General features: G+C 46.3%; 1 protein-coding gene and 1 pseudogene across 4 annotated transcripts in view; one reads left to right on the forward strand and one right to left on the reverse strand.

The window, feature by feature from the left end:
• DYRK1A (dual specificity tyrosine phosphorylation regulated kinase 1A) overlaps positions 1-5,115 on the reverse strand; it is a 149,370-nt gene extending 144,255 nt beyond the window's left edge. Inside the window, exon 1 of one of the 4 annotated variants that reach the window (XM_050784617.1) lies at positions 5,099-5,115. The gene's annotated coding sequence lies outside the window, so the exon portion shown is untranslated. Of the gene's footprint in view, positions 1-3,653; positions 3,731-4,489; positions 4,795-5,098 lie in introns of those variants that run through there. The other 3 variants (XM_050784616.1, XM_050784614.1, XM_050784622.1) reach the window with 3 other exon arrangements.
• A 7,072-nt stretch (positions 5,116-12,187) lies between these two features.
• On the forward strand, positions 12,188-13,584 carry LOC126950711 (aldo-keto reductase family 1 member B1-like; annotated as a pseudogene).
• Positions 13,585-20,356: the final 6,772 nt, after the last annotated feature.

Genomic DNA, 20,356 nt, shown 5'->3' on the forward strand with positions numbered 1-20,356 from the left:
AACTAATGCTGCTTGTAGCCAGAACATTAAGAAATAAAATCTGTCTTCAATTACCCAGTATGAACCTTCAATTATTATTTTAGTCACATGAGGTCTACATTTCACTTTCACTCTATGGTAAACTTTACAACTCTAGCTTAACACTGTAGCACTGACATAAAGCAAGATTTCAAAAAGCTATCTTCATTTGGGAGCATAATTTGCTGATTTTTCGAAGTAATTAAACACAAATTTTAACTCTCCAAACTTTTTAATCCAAAGTTGAACAAGCTTTGGGTTATAAATTACCACTTCTCTAGCCATCAGAAAATTGCCCAACAGTCAAGATACCATCTGGTAAAAAGTATTTTAAAAGGCGAAACCACTATATATACATAAGATGCTATTATACTGTCACGTAATTCACTTTCACAGGGCAAACTGTTAGTATCAAGTTTCAGGAAACATAACTAATAGTTTCATGTAACATCTTTACTTAAAATAGAAAATAGACGAACATATATGGAAGTAAAATCACCAAAACACTCAACAGAAAGTAAGGATTCTTAGTTCAGTTAAATAACTGCTTATGATTACTACAAAATAAGATTAATACAATTTTGCAGATGAGGAACTAAGTTCTTGATAAAGACTTTCTGGAAGTTTTTGGGTTTTGCTGGGTTTAGGTTAAGTTTTTTCTTGGAGAGGGGTGAAACTGTTTCCTGTATGTGTATAGGAAATGTGAAAGCCCTCTGAAATACGAGGAAAGTTAACGCCAAAGCAAAGACAAACTGGCACACACCTAATCACAAATACCAAGAAAGTCACAAGTGAAGTCCACTCTTATTCTAATCTTGTGTTTAGTGGCATATATAAGGCAATTCCCTTCTCGCCTATAGTACAGTTAATTCTATCCACATTTTCTTCTGGTAACTAGATACCTGTCAACCATCAACAGACACACGAAAACACCCCAGGCAGTCTAAATTTCTAAGCTATTTCTTTAAAAAAAAAAAATGGTTTTCAAGTGAAAACCAAGATTCAATCCAAATTAACACTTTGTGTAGTTACAAAACAAAATGCATGCCAAAGGTCACTGTATACCATGTTTATAACAAGGTATCTTGAATTTTCCTTTTGCAGATAAACATTCATAGCACTCTAAAAACCTAAAGTAAATTACTTAAATACATTGTTGCAGTTACCTAGGCCTCTCCACCTCCATATCTTTAAGTCATAAACAGTAACTCTCCATAATTGTAACTCTCCATAAATAACACCGAGGAGCAAACATCAGACAATATTTTAGAGGGGAAAAAAACTTTTAACAAATGGCCGTTTTTACTGTCCACATTCCCTAACAAGACATTGCACTAATATGGAATGTTTTACATTATCTTAAATGTTAGTGCCTCTAAAAAACTGGACTTATTTTTAAATCTCTTGTACACAATAATGCGTTAAGTTTCTAATAGGTTCCACCAAAATATCGTTAAAAGGTTTAACAGATGATCCTACACTTAGATCTCAAATTCCTAACAATAACAAAAGATCTCACTAGGTCATCTGGTCCATTTCTCATCCCTACCAATAATTACCATTCATTCAAGTCTATTCCTTCAAACCTTTCTTCAACACCCACCAGGTAAAAAGGAGTGTGCCTTCGTGGTGCAAACACAAGGGGTGATCCTTCCTCCTTTAATGATCTCTGAGGTCTTGAGGTAAAAATGAAATGTTTACAACTAGTCTTACAAGAGAACTAGGTGTAGACATTGACAGGAGTCCTTAACTTTCTAGCATGGTTTGAAGTCTTAAATAAATTTGGACAGCTACCATAAACACCACTGCTATACCAGGGAAAATCCTCCAAAAGTACTGGGATACTTGAAGTATACGTAAAAAATCTTAACTACAATCAAGTAAGCTTTTTTCATAACCAGTTGCTTTGAAATGATCTTCTGCAGTTTAAAACCTTAGCACATGAAACTTTAAGTTCTAGTCTCACATTTTTAAAAGTCTACTTGAAAACCATATTCTCCTAAAGTAACTGATCAAGATACGAGAAATTTAAGAAAACAAAAACTAAAGGTAATTCCACTGAATTATTAAAACACCTCAAAATCAAAATGCTAAATATGTTAACTTTGGACACAAAATATAAAGGGGTCACAGAGGCTCTTAAAGAATAAAATAACTAAAAATAACTTCACACAAAACTTTCTTATGACTCATCAATACTTAGAAGATGATTTTAATCAAAATTAAGTTTGAAGTACAAAACACACCAAGGAGTATTTTTTAATTCCTTTCATTCAAAAATTAACTACATAGTTTTCTTGGGGGGAAAAAAAGGACGGAAAAGTTTCATTAAGAGGGCTCATTACCATTACTTTACCTTTCGGCCTCGGCAAGCCACAAAGGTTATTAATTCCATGCTAAAAACCATACGGGGACACAATCTCTAGGTTAGAACCCTGAGTCATTACACACGAATCACTCCAAAATTTGCCAGTATTTATAATAATAAGTTACACCCTAGTGATTCACAAGTCCAGACTGGCTACAGCTTCCCGGCTCCTGGAGTCCCAGCTGTATTACCTCAGAGCAGTCAGTGCCCCTTCTCCAGGCTCAGTCTCCTCATCTGTAAAATGGGAACAGTTCCTACCGGCTGGGCAAGCTGGTCGCTCCACGGAAAACCCTGAGAACAGCGCCTGGCACTTGTGAAAACCATATTCTAAGGCGTATTTTCTGACAATTTGGGAGGAATTCAAGAACCAAATGGTGCTGGCATTCCTGCGCTGCGCCTAGATTACGGGATTCGTGTCACCTAGGGTTGGGCTAAAGGCACAGGCAAGGAACCGAAGTCACTGACTCACTAATTTTACCATTTTTAACTATTTCAGATTAGGGAGGAGCCTTTCGCCAAGAGCTGAACTGCTCAGCAGCTTCAGTGGCTCCGAAGCGAGAGTGGGTTTGTGCCTATAAATAGACTCGTGAAGTTTTGTGGCGATACACAGGTATCCATTCTAATTCACCTCTCCTCAGCCACCAACTCCCCCGGCTGCCGGGCAGGTCATCCCTCCACCCCGAGCCGCCGGGGACACTCGCGCTCCCCGCCCAACATCGGAGACCAGTGAGTGCCCCTCGCTCAGGCGCGGACACCCAGGGCCGCCGAGGCAGCGGCTCCCGACCTTCCCCGGCGCCCGGCCCGGCCCCGCCGTCCTCGCCCAGCCGGCCCCATTTTCTTAACCCGTGCATTGTCCTTGCGAAGCACCCCGGCGGTTCCCACACTGGTGGGGACCGAGAGGAGGGACGAGGGAGGAGCTGGGGGAAGAAGATGAGGAGGAAGAGGAGGAGGAAGACAACCTCCACCCCTTCGCTCGGGCGGCCAGTGAAGGTCTGGCGCTGTCTACGGCCCCCCAGGCCCCGGCTCCCGGGAGGCCGCGGCCCCCGCTCCCACCCTCCGCAACTTTCCCTCCGCTCGCGCCCGCCGCTCCTTTGGGACCAGGCCTGAGGCTCCCTCCCCCGGCGGCCGGCCCAGGGCCCGCGGCGCCTCCTCCTAAAATGGCAGGTCCCTCCCTCCGCCCGGCCGGCCTCGGCTCGGGCCCGGCTGCGGGCCGCCGGGGTAGCCGAGCGCCGAGCCGGGCGGGGCCGCGGCCGGGCCGGACACTCACCGGGACGATGGCGGGGCGCTCGCGCCGCTTCCTCCGGTGAGTCTCAGCCTCGGGCTCCCGCGCCGCGCTCCCGCTCCCGCCGCGGCCTCCGCAGCCAGCGCCGCCCCGGCCGCCTCTCTCCGCCCCCGGCGCTCCGGCTCCTGGCCGCGCCGCAGCCTGCTCAGTCTCTCCTCGGCTCGCGGTTCCAGCGGCGCCCGGGGCCGGGGAGGCGACAGCCCCCTCCCCGGCAAATACCGCAGTCCCCGGGCCCCGATTCCCGGCGGCGGGGCCGCGCGGCCCGGCCCGGCACAGAGGGCGGCGGCGGCGAGGCCGGGCGCCGAGCGGCGGCTGCTGCCGGCGGCTTCTTCCCGAGGAGGATTTTGTAAATCTCACAAAATGGCGCGCGCTCCGAACCTGCGCAGCGAGAAGCGCCGGGGCCCGGGCGGCGGCGGCGGCTCCTCCGCCAGGAGAGCCCGAACCGCCCGCCCCCGAGTCCCCGCACAGACAGACAGACAGACACTCGCACACACCCGCACACCCGCGCGCACACTCGCCCTCGCACACGCTCCCTCGCACACACTCGCACTCACACCGGTCCCGCCCGCTCGCCGGCGGCGGCAGCGGCACCAACAGCAGCAGCAGGAACAGCAGCAGCAGAAGCGGCGGCGGCGGCGCCCGCACCCCCCGCTCGGGGTGTCCGCTCTCTGAGCCCGACCTGGGCCGCGATCAGCAGCAGCGACGGCAGCAGTCTCCCCGGATACCCCCGCCGCGGTTGCCGCCGCCACCCCCGCCTCACTCCAATGGGGCTTTTTATTATTATTCGGGCGGGAAGCGAAAGGGTTTAAAAAAAAACCAACCAACAAAATGGCGACGGACCGACCCGGTCGCTATAGCAACTGTCAATCAAAACGCAAAACCCCGGCTGACGTGCTGACGTCCTCCTCCCGCCCCCCGGCCCCGATCCGGCGGGCGGGGCCTGTTGCTCAGGTAACGGCAGATTCCGTTCCCTCCTTTCCGTCTCCCCCTCCGTCCCCAGCCAACCACCCAACCCCCTCAGGTCACGTGAAGGATAAATTCGGAGCTCGGGCCCGCTACGAGTGTCAGAGGAGGGCGCGTGATTCGCCCGGGGGAGGGGAGAGGAGGGGGACGGCTAGGCCGAGAGAGGGTAGGGACTGGGGAAGGGGGGGCGAGGCGGCGGCCAGGCCTGTGCGCGAGCGCCGGCCGCCTCGCCCCGCCCCGCCCCGCGCCCGCGCCGACTGCGGCCCGGGGAGCGCGCGCGGCCTCCCGCGCCGCCGCCCCCGCAGCCCTAGCGCCCCGCGCTTCCGCGTTGGCGCCCGCAGCCCCGCCCGCGCCGGGGGGAGGGGAGGGCTGCCCCGGGCGGGGGAGGGGGAGGGTCGGGGCGCCGCGGCCTTCGGGCAGGGACCCGGGAAGCCCACCCCGCACGCCCGGGCCTGGAGGGCTCTCACCGCGGTCCGGACGCCGCGCTCGCCTTTCTCCCCGGGAAGCGCGCCGGCCGCGGCCGGCCGCGCGTGGAGCCGGTTCTTCGAAGGGCTCGCGGGCCTCCTCGCCGGAAAATGCCGGCGGAGGCCGCGGTGGGGGCGGGGAGGAGCCGCCGCCGGGCCCCAGACATCGCAGGAATTCCGGACGCTGCGCCGGGCCCCGGCGGCCCTGAGGCTGGCACCCGGCTCCGGTCGGGCCGCTCGGGTTTTGTGGCGCCCGAGACCAGCGTTGGGAAATTAGGCTGGAGCCATCATGAAAACTTTTTCAGGCTGTGCACGCTCGCCCGTCCCTGCCCATCTGCTTCCAACCCCTCCCCACCTTTCTGGGCGCAGCCTGCCTGCTCCATCGGAATGCCCCTTAGATAAATCCCCTTGTGCTGTTACTGTGTCCTTGTCGTCCAGCTCCCTGGTTTTGTTTTCTGTGCAGCTCCTCGGTTTCCAGCGTCTTAATTTGCCTACTTGTCTTTAACCATCAAAACTCTTTATTAATATCCTGGCTTTCGCTGATTTTTATTCTGTCTACCCCTTCTGCCTGCCTATGTATTGCTGGGTGAGCTCCTGAGGTTTGAAAACCCAAGTATGCCATGCTGGCTGCGTTGTAACCGGCATAGGGCCACCAGCTAAAAATTGTATTTTGTACCAGCTCTAATGGCATTTAATAAATGTATAGCTTAAAAAAGTGTGTGTGTGTACTATTTTACAGCAGAGTCACTAATTGATTTCTAAGCTTGATTTTGCCTCCTTGTGATAGTGTTCATAACCAATTTTTTCCATAAACCTCACAAATATAGTAGCAACAGATAAAATTTTATAAACGATATTAGGTGTAAAAAACTAGCAGTAAATACCGCTGTGTATGCTACATGACTCAAAGGCACCTGCTTTAAATGATTTCCAGCAAAAATGTCCTTGCTACAGTTACTAGGACATTGATATACTAAGGTAACCATTCAGATTAGCACAGACTGAAAGAAATCCGACTAAACCGAAAATAAATTGGTCAAAAAGTAATTACTAAGGTAGCCATTCAGATTAGCACAGACTTGGAAAGAAACCTGACTAAACCGAAAATAAATTGGTCAAAAAGTAATCGGGCAAATAGCTTGCTTTCAGACTGATCTCCATAACATAAAAAAAAAGTTGCCGTAACGGGCAAAAGTTCTTTCGGATTATTGTTTCAAAATTGCCCTGCTAATGTGATTAAAGTCCACGGTCAACTTAATTGTTTTGAAGAAAGAGGAAGTGGCCCAGAGCGCCCCTTATTCAGAGGAGAGGTCGCTACCTGGTTCCTCCCAAGCTCAAACTTCCACCTATACAACCAACTCCTTCCTCTCTGCTCCCGGGTCTCTCCTTCCTGCCCCCACCCCATCCCACCCCGTTAACCAAGCTTTCGCTTCTATCAGAGCATTTGCAACCTTTAGTACTAAATTAAATTTGACTCCAAAGTTTTATTCCTGGTAATGGAAGAAACTTGCGTAGTTAATCTTCTTAGGTAACCGGAACAGAATATGACAGTGTCTCAAGATATGTGTCCTTGTCTTCAGTTCAAATCAACCCAGAAGATCATCGGAGTAGGGCAGAATCTTGAGATTAGAAACGTGTGGGAATAGAAGGCATCGCTGGTCTTCGTATCTAGAAATCTGCACCCCCTTTTTCCCCAGTGTGACAGCCTTGGACAACATTGGTCAGTGAATGTCATATCCAGGTTGGAATGCTATAAAATGGTTTTACACAGGCTTCGCCTAAAAACGTAACCTGTAAATTACAGCTGGCTCCAAACAAGTGACCACATGTAGGCCGGAAGGACTCTGGTACAGATGCCAGCTGACCTGGTTCACAGATGAAATCCCTGTCATCCAAGAATCTCCCCATTAGATTCACTTACAGGTGTATTTATTCATAGACTTTTCACCTTGAAAAGCAAAGGCCCTCAGCTTATAGGTGGTAACAGCCTCCACTTATCCAGCACGTTCTAGAGTATCTCTAATCCTCACAGCAACATTGCGTCCCCACTATAGGGATGAGAAAACAAGTCCTGAATAATTACATGACTTTTATCAAGGCAGTCACCACTCACTAGTAAGTGGTGAAGCCAGGATTCAAACACAGGTATAATTGCAAAGCCCATGTTCTTTCCAACACACCAAGATGATTCAAGATTACGTGGAGGTAGAGTCTTCACAGAGGATATCGAGTTGGGTCTCTAGAGTGAACCCTAATCCAAAATGACTGCTGTCCTTATGAAAAGGAGAAATTTGGGCCGGTTGCAGTGGCTCAAGCCTGTAATCCCAGCACTTTGGGAGGCCGAGATGGGCGGATCACGAGTTCAGGAGATCGAGACCATCCGGGCTAACACGGTGAAACTCCGTCTCTACTAAAAAAATACAAAAAACTAGCCGGGCGAGGTGGCGGGCACCTGTAGTCCCAGCTACTTGGAGGCTGAGGCAGGAGAATGGCATGAACCCGGGAGGTGGAGCTTGCAGTGAGCTGAGATCCGGCCACTGCACTCCAGCCCAGGCGACAGAGCAAGACTCCGTCTCCAAAAAAAAGGGAGAAATTTGGACGGAGACAAACACATACGAAGACAATGTGAAGACACCAGGAGAAGGTGGCCATCTACAAACCACCGCGCACCTGAGGCTACCAGAAGCTGACAAAGAAGCATGGAACAGATTCTGTCTTACGGCCATGAGAGGAAACCAACCCTGCCAACACCTTGATTTTGGATTTCTGACCTCCAGAACTACAAGACAATACATTTCTGTTGTTTAAACCACCTAGTTGTTGGTACTTTATAGTGGCACTAAAGGAAACTAACACACAGATGCATGCCAAGATGGTGGTTTCTTTTGGTTGGTTTCACATTCGTTAGTGACCACTCTTGGTGATGCACTATTCGAAGCCTATAAGTCCAGTAGTTGGAATCTCGCTGAGAGTTATAACCCAAATAAATATTCCAAGGACAAACAAACAAACCAATATGCCTATCACTGCCCCTCATGCCAAGTGAGAAGGTGAACAATTTGCATTTGGTTCCTGGACAGTGGCATGGCCTGGCATCTGACATCCCCCTACTGTTCTTACAGACTTCTGGGTAAAGGTCTTCACTTGCTCCCCTTGTACAAACTTTATTGTTTGTTCTTTGTTTTTTTGTTGTTGTTGTTGTTGTTGTTTTTGGAGATAGGGTCTCACTCCATTGCCCAGGCTGGAGTGCAGTGGCATGATTACAGTTCACTGCAGCCTCCACCTCCCAGGCTCAAGCAATCCTCCCCACCTCAGCCTCCCGAGTAGCCAGGACTATAAGCGCATGCCACCACGCCTGGGTAACTTTTCGTATTTTTTTGTAGAGATGAGGTTTTGCTATGTTGCCCAGGCTGGTTTCAAATTCCTAGACTCAAGCCATCCTCCCACCTCAGCCTCCCAAAGTGCTGGCATAACGGGTATGAGCCACCATGCTTGGCCAAGGAGTTAATTCTTAATTATTTGCACCTAAGGTCCAAAAGCAAAATGTAGCAGTCACGTACAGTCATTACAGACTATTTTACAATATGAAAAACAATGAAGAGGTAATGATTACTCATAGATATCACCCAGAAAGAAAAAAAAAAAGTATTGGTATTTTCATATTAGCATACGTCCTTCCAGACTTTCTTAGGGAGACATGAGCACACTCACCTACATACAACACTGCAGATACGTTTTGTTTCGTTTTTACTTACGATTATGCTATGAGCACATTTTAGTGTTAATCAACTGAAATTTAGATAATCATTTTAACAGCTACTAGTATTCCATCAGTTGAATAGGCCATAATTTGTTTAACTGCTCCTCTGTTTTTTAAGGAAGTTTTTCCTTTTTGTTGTTGTTGTTGCTACAGATAAAGTTGCATAAACATGGCCTACATCCATTTTACACACCTGTCCAATTATTTCCTTCAGATAAAAGTATGCGTCCTTAAAAAGCTTTTGATTCGTGTTACCAAAATATTCCTCAGAAGTAATTCCAACAATTTGCACTCCTAAAAGTAATATGAGACAATGGCTTTCTCCTACACCCTACCAAACCTTCTTATTTTTATTTGCATTTATTTGGACATTTTGTGACTTTTAAAAAATATGTTTGTTGTGTATTTGTGCCCTGCCTATGTATATCTATCTGATGCCTGTTTGGGAAGGCAGAGAGAAGTGTTTGGAGGTTTTGGTTTTTGGTTTGTGAAGTTTTTTTAATTTTAATTTTTTTTTTTTTTCTTCACTCTGTGGCCCAGGCTGGAGTGCAGTGGCGCGATCTCGGCTCTCTGCAACCTCGGCCTCCCAGGTTCAAGCGATTCTCCCGCCTCAGCCTCCCGAGTAGCTGGGACTACAGGCGCACACCACCATGCCCAGCTAATTGTTGTATTTTTAGTAGAGATGGGGTTTCACCATGTTGGCCAGGATGGTCTCGATTTCTTGACCTCAAGATCTGCCTGCCTCAGTCTCCCAAACTGCTGGGATTACAGGCATGTGCCATCGCGCCCAGCCTTTTTTTTTTTTTTTTAATTGATTTCTTTTTTGAGATTGTACTGCAAAAAGAAACAGGAAGAAAAGAAAAGAAAAATGGAAGGCCATGGGCTGCTGTTAGATTGATACATGTATGTCACCCCAGTCAGTGTATCTGTGGCCATCTTCATTATCCTAGCCATCTCCCAAGTAGGGCTAGCCCGACTCCTTTCTTGCTCTCACTGTCCTTCCCATTCTTCTTTTTTTTTTTTTTTTGAGACAGAGTTTTGCTCTTTTTGCCCAGGCTGGACTGCAGTGGTGCGATCTAGGCTCATTGCAACCTCCACCTCCTAGGTTCAAGTGATTCTCCTGCCTCAGCCTCCCAAGTAGCTGCGGTTACAAGCATGTGCCACTACGCCTGGCTAGTTTTGTATTTTTATAAAAACGGGGTTTCACCATGTTGGCAAGGCTGGTCTGAAACTCCTGACCTCAGGTGATCCACCCGCCTCGGCCTCCCAAAGTGCGGGTATTACAGGCATGAGCCACGGTGCCTGGACTCCTTCCTCCTCTTAACCAGGCACCTGCAACCAGGGACTCTCTCCCAGAATCTTAAGGTTACAAAGTTGTTTATGTCAAGATGTGGTTCTCATGGTGCCATTAAAAAAGAGAGAGAGAGAGAAGACAATATTCATTGCCTTCCTTATCATGTAAGCATGTTTACCAATATTACTTTATGAATTGCCATTAACATTTTCTTTCCTTGTGACATTAAGATAAAGCTTAAATAGTAAATATGTAGTTATTAAAGTGTGTATTCCACAGTTTCAGAAAATCTTGAAATCTTATTTTGCGGCTGGGCGTGGTTCACGCCTGTAATCCCAGCACTTTCGGAGGCCGAGGTGGCCTGATTGCTTGAGGTCAGGAGTTTGAGACCAGCCTGGCCAACATGGTGAAACCCTGTCTCTACTAAAAATACAAAAATTAGCCAGGTGTCGTGGTAGGTGCCTGTAGTCCCAGCTACTCTAGAGGCTGAGGCAAGAGAATTGCTTGAACCCAGGAGGCAGAAGTTGCAGTGAACCAACATGGATGGTGCCACTGCACTCCAGCCTGGGCAACAAAGTGAGACTCCGTCTCAAAAAAAAAAAAAAAAAAAAATCGTATTTTGCAACATTTTGGCAAGACTTGAAAAGAAATCCACTTTTATGTATTGATTCATATGTATATAATAGCTTCCGCATTGGCTCATTAGCTCAACAGTTCTTGAGAGTTTTGGCTTATTTTCTTGGCTTTTTAATCTAAGTATGTAGTGAATATCTTTTAATATTTCTATAGTATTTATTGATCTGCACACTTACTGCTACCATTTTCAACATTTTTCCTATTTTTGTTTCAATTCAATGCAAAATATGTTTATAACTGTTATAGCATTAGTACTATTTTGTTATATTGTATTTCCATGTCTGTTTCTAAACTAGAAGTGCTTTTAGGGCAAGGCTCCTGTATTTTCATCTTTGTATCACAAGCACCATATCTGGCATATTATAAATACTGTTTGATTTGGTTTGGTTTGGTTAGGATTGGAGGTGATTTTTTGTTGTTGTTGTTTGGTTGGTTTTTGGTTTTTGACTTTTTTGAGACAAGATCTTAACCTGTTGCCCAGGCTGGAATACTGTAGCACAATCATGGCTTACTGAAGCCTTGACGTCCTGGGCTCAAGCAATCCTTCCACCTCAGGCTCCCAAGTACCTAGGACTACAGGTATGCCTCACCATGTCCAGCTGATTTTTTTTATTAAAAAAAATTTTTTTGTAGAGACAGGATCTGGATATGTTGCCCAGGGTGATCTCAAACTCCTGGCCTTAAGTGATGCCCCCATCTTAGCCCCTTGAAGTGCTGGGATTACAGGTATGAGCCACTGCGTCTCACCTGTTTTGTATTTATAAATGAATGATGAGCTTCTGCTATTTTTTTTTTTTCTCTATTTTCCTGCATTCTGTTCCACCTACCACAGAACTTTAGGGGACACAGTTCAGTGATTTGTATAGAAGTGGGAAATGTTTGTTTTGTTTTGTTTTTTTTCCCTCAACGTAAGGTGGATGGAATTTCCCCAGTACCAAAGGAAAGATTGTTGTAATCAGCTAAGCTAGAAAAAGAAAGTTCCACTGAAGAGATACATTAATGTTAGTGATTACCATGTAGCTAGCTAACGCTATTACAGCAGTATTTCTCAAACCAAAGTGTCCTTGCACAGTTGCCAGCTCACTCAGGTAACACCCAGTTTGAGAAACTACAGATTTGGCCATTCTCATTGAGCAGAGGTCTAGACAGGACCTCCGCGTGGCTGAGTCTATTAACTTCTATGTCCCAAATGCAGTCTTTGCAGCATAAGGTTAGGGACAGATAGCAAAACATCCATTTATGAAGGACAGCAAACGTACCTGTTCACTCCCATCTCCTGATTTGCTTCCAAACTTTTAAAAGCAAAAATCCATTTTTATATTTCCTTTTTAAATAGATAACATAAAAAGCATAAAGAAGAAGACAGATGGTTTCGGGAGGGGGTCTGGGAAGCGCAGTGGCCATGGTCAGCCAACCTGTGCTTAACGACGGCGCCAAGATGCCCATCCTGGGGCTAGACACCTGGAAGCCCCCTCCAGGCCAGGTGACCGAGGCTGTAAGGGTGACGATCGACATTGGGTATCACTGCATTGACTGCACCCCCGTGTACCAGAACGAGAATGCGTTGGTGGGGGTGGGCATGCAGGAGCAGCTCAGGGAGCAGGTGGTAAACTTGAGGAGCTCTGCGTCATTCGCAAGCTGTGGTGCACAACCCGTGGGAAGGGCCTGGGGAGAGAAGCCTGCCAGAAGACACTCAGCGCCCGGAAGCTGGACTGCCTGGACCTCCACCTCGTTCACTGTCCCACCGGCTTTAAGCCCGGGAAGGGATTTTTCCTGTTGGATGAGTCAGGCAACATGGTCCCAGTGACACCAACATTGTGGACACAGGGGCGGCCATGGAAGAGCTAGTGGATGAAGAGCTGATGAAAGCTATTGGCATCTCCAGCTTCAACCATCTCCAGGTCAAAAGGATCTTAAACAAACCTGGCTTCAAGTGTAAGCCGTACCTAACTAGGTCACCCGTACCTAACTCAGGAGAAGTTAACCCAGTACTGCCAATCCAGAGGCAGCATGGCGACTGCCCATAGCCCCCTTGGCTCTCCTAGCAGGCCCTGGGCCAAGCCTGAGGACCCTTCCCTGCTGAGGATCCCAGGATCGAGGCGATCACAGCCAAGCACAATAAAACTGCAGCCCAGGTTCTGATCCGGTTCTCCATGCAGAGGAACTTGGTGGTGATCCCCAAGTCTGTGACACTGGAACACATTGCTGAGAACTTTGAGGTCTTTGACTTTGAATGAGCATCCAGGATATGACCACCTTGAATGGCTACAACAGGAACTGGAAGGGTGTGCGCCTTGAGCTGTGCCTCCCACAAGGATCACCCCTTCCATGAAAAGTGTTGAAGCTGTGGGTGCCTGCTCATCCCCAAGCGACCTACACCTGTTTTTCTTGCCTCATTTTTCTTGCAAATGTAACATGGCCTGGGTCCCTCAGCAGTAGGACAGCAACCTGTAGATGGACCAGTGAAGCTTTGTCTAGCTTAGGCTGGATCTGAAGAGCAGCATCAGTAGAGTAGAAGTCTCTTCCAGTTTGCTTTGCCCTTCTCAACCTGAATAACCTTTTCTGACCAAGGAGAAGCAAAATCTACACGCTCTAAATAGTGTCATTAACAGTTGAGTTTTAACTTCTTGGAGCTGGTAATCCTTTTGGCAAGACTTCTCTTTGCCTCAAAAAGTGCTTCCGTGAACTTGAAAAAAAAAAAAAGAATAAAACCAAAGGATCCACTAATCCTATTTTTCGTATAATGACTGTTTATTTTCTTTTTCTTTCTTTTTTATTGAGACAAGGTTTTGCTCTGTCACCCAGGCTGGAGTGCAGTGGTATGATCATAACTCACTGCAGCCTCTAACTCCTGGGTTTAAGCAATCCTCCCACCTCAGCCTCTCAAGTAGCTGGGACCACAGGCATGCATGACCCCCAGCTAATTTTTTAAATTTTTGGTAGAGATGGGGGTCTCCCCATGTTGCCCAGGCTGGTCTCAAACTCCTAGGCTCAAGCTGTCCTCCCACCTCAGCCTCCCAAAGTGTTGAAATTACAGGCATGAGGCACCACACCTGGCCATGACCATTTGTTTTCTTATTGATTGATTGATTGATTGATTGAGACAGAGTCTCGCTCTATCTCCCAGGCTGGAACAGTGGCATGATCTCGGCTCACTGCAACCTCCGTCTCCCAGGTTCCAGCAATTCTTCTGCCTCAGCCTCCCAAGTAGCTGGGATTACAGGCATGCACCACTACCTCCAGCTAAGTTTTGTATTATTAATAGAGATGAGGTTTCACCATGTTGGCCAGACTGGTCTTGAACTCCTGACCTCAAGTGATCCACCCACCTCGGCTTCCCAAAGTGTTGGGATTACAGGTGTGAGCCACTGTGCCTGGCCTGTTTATTTTCAAGACAAGAAAATCAAGTGTGTGGTTGAAACATCCAAACAGAACAGAAAAGAGTAAAATGAACAGTCCAAGCCTCCCACCAGCCTCCCTGACTCCTTTGTCCTTCACCCTGTTCCTCAAGGCTTCATGGGACTCTACAGTTGGGTATCACATCACTGCCCACTGAAAAGCTTAAAAGACTTTAAGTTTTTGTTTTGGGGATAACATTCTTACATGTTAGTTTGGTGCCCAATCCCTTCATGATCTGACCTCTCAGGCCTTCTCTGCTCAGGGTCCACCGCTTTACGCTCCCAGAACACAACCCATTCTTATCTCCTCTGCTGTCTCCAGGAAAGCCTCATTTGCTTGTCAAGGCACTTATCTCTGTATTTTCACAGTAGGTTTCTTCTTCCATGCACTAGGAGAAATGGAAACCCTCCAGGAGTACAAACCTAGCCCCCAGGGAATTTTTATTCTCAGTGCTTCGCCCAGTGCCTGGTATCTACCGATCAGCAAATGAATGTTTTTGCAAGAACAGAGTCACCAGGGAATTGCAAAACAGCAAGGGCAGGATGGAGTAGGCAAGCAATTAAATCCAGGAAATGGTTAAAAGCAAGAGGAGTACACTTCACTCTGGAGTTGAAAGAGGTGGCCATCTGTATCCGGCCTTCCTCTCGCTCCCAGCAAGGACACCGGCTTCCTGAAGATAGGGCGGGCTGTTCGGTGGGAGGGCTGTCAGTCCCACAGATGGCTGTGGTGGCATTAGCGGAGTGCTGGATGAGGGTGCCTTTTGGATGGATGGGTCGTGTCACAGAAACCTGATTCGCTTTTGCTAGAAAGGTTGGATGGGAAGGGACATCCCGGCAGGGGCAGAAGGGAGCTGGTTTCCTGAGGGTGGTGACAGCCCCCTCCTGTAGCCAAAAGGGACCTCCACATTTTCTTCTAGCTTGTCTAGCCCAGAAGAACTGGGGTGGAGGCCAGGGTTCAGGGGAGACTCTGGAAACAGGAACACATTCATGGACTATGAACTTTGCAGCTGCACAGGTAGAGTGGAGGGTGGAAGCCCAGCTTGCCGGGGTCCTGAGTTGACAGAATGGATGGCATCTGTGAGACATAGGGCTAATGTGGGAAGCACATTCATTCAGGGCTCTCAGACCTCCAGGGAAGGAGGCCCGCCCTGAGCAGAAGGCAAGCGGAGACATCATAGACTCACACATAGATGCTAGAGTTGGGGGGAGCCCAATGCTTACATATCATAAACCCTAATCATCCAATGGCTGCTGTGGGAAAGAAAGGGCATGGAATTTCCATGCAGGAAAACTTACCTGACAACAATGACATTTTGTTCACATTAGTCATTTGAGACATTTTCATTTTCTTGTAATGAAGCAGGGCACAGACAATGTCTTGCAAGTCTGGATGTTTTAGAAGGGATTGGTGAGCTTGATAATAACAATAATAGCAACTGGAAAAAAGAGTGGTTGTTGGGACACAGAACGTGGGGAATTCTCAACTGCCTCCTTACCATAGGAACTGGGGTAGTGTACTTACCCTCTCTGAATTTGTTTCCTCATCCTTTAAGGGAAGTCTTTAATCCTTTGTGAACTATAAGTCATTGTGTAAATATTGGGCCCCGATGTAAATAATAAGAGGATTTGATTCGATTCAAATTTTAACTTTTGAAGCCTTTCCCAAGACCCTTTCCCCTTTCAAAAATAAATAAAAGGCCAGGTACAGTGGCTCATGCCGGTAATCTCAGCACTTTGGGAGGCCGAGGCGAGTGTATCACTTAAGGCCAGGAATTCGAGACCAGCCTAGCCAACATGGTGAAACCTGTCTCTACTAAAAATACAAAAATTAGCCAGACGTGGTGGTGGGCACCTGTAATTCCAGCGACTCAGGAGGCTAAGGCAGGAGAATCACTTGAACCTGGGAGGCAGAGGTTGCGGTGAGTCGAGATCACACCACTGCACTCCAGTCTGGGCGACAGAGCAAGACTCCATCTCAAATAAATAAATAAATAAATAACTTCTTTCATGTTCTCAAAACACTCAGGTCGTTCTGCTGTAAACACCTTTAACCCATTACATTCCTGTAAGTTATTATTTTTCTTTGCCTATATTTGAGTGTCTTCACTAACCGGTAACTCACTGCCTCCTAAAGCTGCAGAGACCTTCTTTGGTTACCTCCACTATAGGAAATTTGCCTTTGCATTCTGTGAATGGATCTTCTTCCCACGCTTTCCACCCAGTTTCTAAATCTTCCCATTTGAGACCATACAGACCAAGTCTCACTGTTCTTTCAAATGACAGCCTTCAAACATTTGAAGAAAGCTGTGACTTTCCCAGGCTAAACGCGTTTTCTTCTCTCACTTGCTCATCCAGTATGTTTCCCCAGACCAGCCTCCACCGTCGTATGACTCCTGTCAATAACATCACTAAGTGAAACCTTGGAAACAACCTAAGTGTCCAGCGGTGGAGCCTCAATTTTAAAATGTAGCACATCGACTTGTGGAAATAGAACACAAAATGAAGAATATTTCACAACATGAGAAAAACGATTACAGCGGTTAGATGGCAAAAAGAAAGTTATAAGTTAGTATATTTTGCATGACTTCAACTTTATAATAAAAAATGCGTATAATAAAATAAATGTTTGTAACATTTATCTCTGGAGGGTACAATCACAGGTGATAATTTGTCTTCTTTGTGCTTGTTTTTCAAATTTTCTGTAATCAACTACTGGTAATCAGGAGAAAAAATAGACCCCGTGTCCCTGTAATTTTTACCTAATGACCTGAGACCTTAATTTTTAGAATATCATAAAATAGGCTTCTTCCTCCTTCTCATTTCAGAAATTAACATGTGTAGCAAATAGCCTCAGAGTACCAGGAGCCCAGTGGGCACTCAACAAATATTTGTTTTCTTCTTTACTTCCCTATGTACTTGAAAAGCACTCTCGCATGCTTCCATCTCATTAAACCTTCTCTCAGCTGCTTCCTATGGTTTGATTTCTACTCTGTATTACAAAGGACATTTGCTGTATGTCTCACTTTGTCTGGGCTTTTAAAAATTATTATTATTACTATTTCAGATAGGATTTAGCTTTGTCCCCCAGGCTGGAATGCAGTGGCACGATCATGGCTCACTGCAGCCTCAACCTCCTGGGCTCAATCTATCCTCCCATCTCACCCTGCCAAGTAGCTGGGACCACAGGTGCTCACCACCACGTCCAGTTAAATTTTGTATTTTTTTGTGGAGACAGGGTTTCACCACATTGGCAGGGCTGGTCTTGAACTCCGGGCTTCAGATGATCCACCTGCTTCTACCTCCCAAAGTGCTGGTATAACAGGCGTGCCCCACCACATCTGGCTCGTCTGGGCTATTAATCAGGGGTCCCTAATAGTTACCAGCTCCAACAGCAAGAAAAAGACACATCTCTTTAAAAGGGACATAAGTATAGAAGGAACACCAGCTTCACCATTTTGCAGTATTCTTAAGCCAGTAAAATCCCAGGGTATATTGAAATAGGATGGCCAGGAGTTAATCCTTCCATCATACGGGTGATGTCCTTATTAGAGCATAGCCTAGTTTCTGATCCCTGGATCACCAGGGACTGACATTATTTGCCTTGGAGAGAGAAAAGCAAGTATTATGTGCCACTCATGCACGTTAAAGGTTTTTCCAAGAAGGGTGTCAAGACAGTGAGAAACAAAACAAATGGAACAAAAAGCCAGAGGTCTCAACTTGTCACACCAGAGATCACCTTTTCCCAAAACCGGCTGTCTTAGATGGTGCCTTCATGGATGCAGTCACCATTCCCTCAAACCCCACAACCTGTGAAATCTTTCTACAATTGAGTCACAGGTTACCTGCAGTGAAGTGCATAGCTGTTCATTCATACCACATGCACTGTTGAGTGTCTGCACTGTGTCAGTTACTCTGATCGGTGCTGGGGATGCAAAGATGGTTGAAATTTGACCCCAGTCCTGAAAACGTACAAGACCAGTAGGGAAGACCAAACAGGTCAAAGAAACTATAACGTGATAAATTCTGGAGTAAGAAGGAAGGGGTCCCTGAACCCCATCTGGGGGAATCCCAAATCAACGGCCTGAAGTTTTTCTGTCACTTAGCCTCCCAGTTTGTGATAGATCTGGAATGCCTGATAGTCAGGAGGAAGAAAGAGTTTGTATAAAGATTGTTTCTCTTTGGGTTAAATTTGGTCTCATTTTTCTAGCGTTTTCAGATGGAAATAGATACAGCTTTGAACTTTTCTTCTAGTTTATTCATTAAGACAGTAAATTCCATCTAAGCACTATTCTGGCTCTGTCCTACACATTTTGATAGGTTGTATTTAAACTATTTTAAAATTATTATTTCAATGTAAAATATTTATTTCTTTTTTCTCTCTCTCTCTCTTCTTTTTTTTTTTTTTTTTTGAGACACTGTCTTGCTCTGTTGCCCAAGCTAGAGTGCAGTGGCACGATCTCGGCTCACTGCAACCTCCGCCTCCCGGGTTCAAGTGATTCTCCTGCCTCAGCCTCCCAAGTAGCTGGGACTAAAGGCATGTGCCACAATGCCTGGCTATTTTTTTTTTCTGCCAAGTTTCACTCTTGTTGCCCAGGGTGGAGTGCAATGGCGCCATCTCAGCTCACCGCAACCTCCGCCTCCCTAGTTCAAGCGATCCTCCTGCCTCAGCCTCCCGAGTAGCTGGGATTACAGGCATGTGCCACCACACCCAGCTAATTTTATATTTTTAGTAAAGATGGGATTTCTCCATGTTGGTCAGGTTGATCTCGAACTCCTGACCTCAGGTTATCTGCCCGCCTCTGCCTCCCAAAATGCTGGGACTTCAGGTGTGAGTCACCACACCCGGCCATATTTGCATTTTTTGTAGAGAGTTTCACCATGTTGCCAAGGCTGGTCTCGAACTCCTGGGCTCAAGCAATCTGCCCATCTTGGCCTCCAAAAATGCTGGGATTACAGGCGTGAGCCACCATGCCCAGCATAAGCATAGATTCTTGATGAACAAGGAATATGTTACCAAATAAAGCCTCACACAGAAAAGTCGTATTTATAGGAGACATCTTGTAGGGGAGGAGTGGTGGACAGAGCAACTCTGCATTATGAACAACAATGCAGGGCTGAGCTTTGATAACTGGGAGAAATACAGGCTGAAAAAGCTCACTAGGGCACATCACATATTGTCTAATAACTTAGGAGCATAATCCTCACTTCTCCAACTGAACCTCCTGAAATGAGCTTATCCCTAATAAATTTAGTTTATTTAAGCAAAACTCATAATTTTAAAAATGAATTAAAACAATCTATACAATTATATTGGCAGAAATAAATGATAAAAAGAAAAATGACAAATAATGGACATTGAATAGAAAAATATTGTCATGGAACACATGGAAATTGTGATACAGTAGATGAAAATTGATTCTGAACAGATAAAACTGAATTACAAAAGCCAAACAAAACTATTTTCTCCACAATAAAAAAGCACACATAGAGATCAAGTGCTCGGGAAAGATGCCCAGACAACCGAAGAAATGAAAGCCCAGGAGAGAAACTGAGAAAATAATCCTAGAAATAAAGTTCAATTAGGAAGTAACACAAAGGAGAATAAACACTGTGAAAAACATAATAAGGCATACGGAGGATCTGGAGGAGAAAAGCAAAAATAAATAAATGAGAATAAATATTTTAAGAAATTAGAGAGAATATATTTTAAATATGGAAGATAAAGAAGATTCAACACACATAGCCTTCATCTCACTAGAAATAAGAGGAGGAGAGTATAGGAAAATTTATTTAAAGATATAACTAAAGAAAACTGTTTTAAAGAAGTACCTTTTTCAGAAAAGAACTTACACACGCCGGGCACGGTGGCTCAAGCCTGTAATCCCAGCACTTTGGGAGGCCAAGGCGGATGGATCACGAGGTCAGGAGATCGAGACCATCCTGGCTAATACGGTGAAACCCCGTCTCTACTAAAAAATACAAAAAACTAGCCAGGCGAGGTGGTGGGTGCCTGTAGTTCCAGCTACTCGGGAGGCTGAGGCAGGAGAATGGTGTAAGCCCAGGAGGCGGAGCTTGCAGTGAGCTGAGATCCAGCCACTGCACTCCAGCCTGGGCGACAGAGCGAGACTCCATCTCAAAAAAAAAAAAAAAAAAAAAAAAAAAGAAGAACTCAC

This window comes from Macaca thibetana, chromosome 3, assembly GCF_024542745.1.
Source record: "Macaca thibetana thibetana isolate TM-01 chromosome 3, ASM2454274v1, whole genome shotgun sequence".
Lineage (NCBI taxonomy): Eukaryota > Metazoa > Chordata > Mammalia > Primates > Cercopithecidae > Macaca > Macaca thibetana.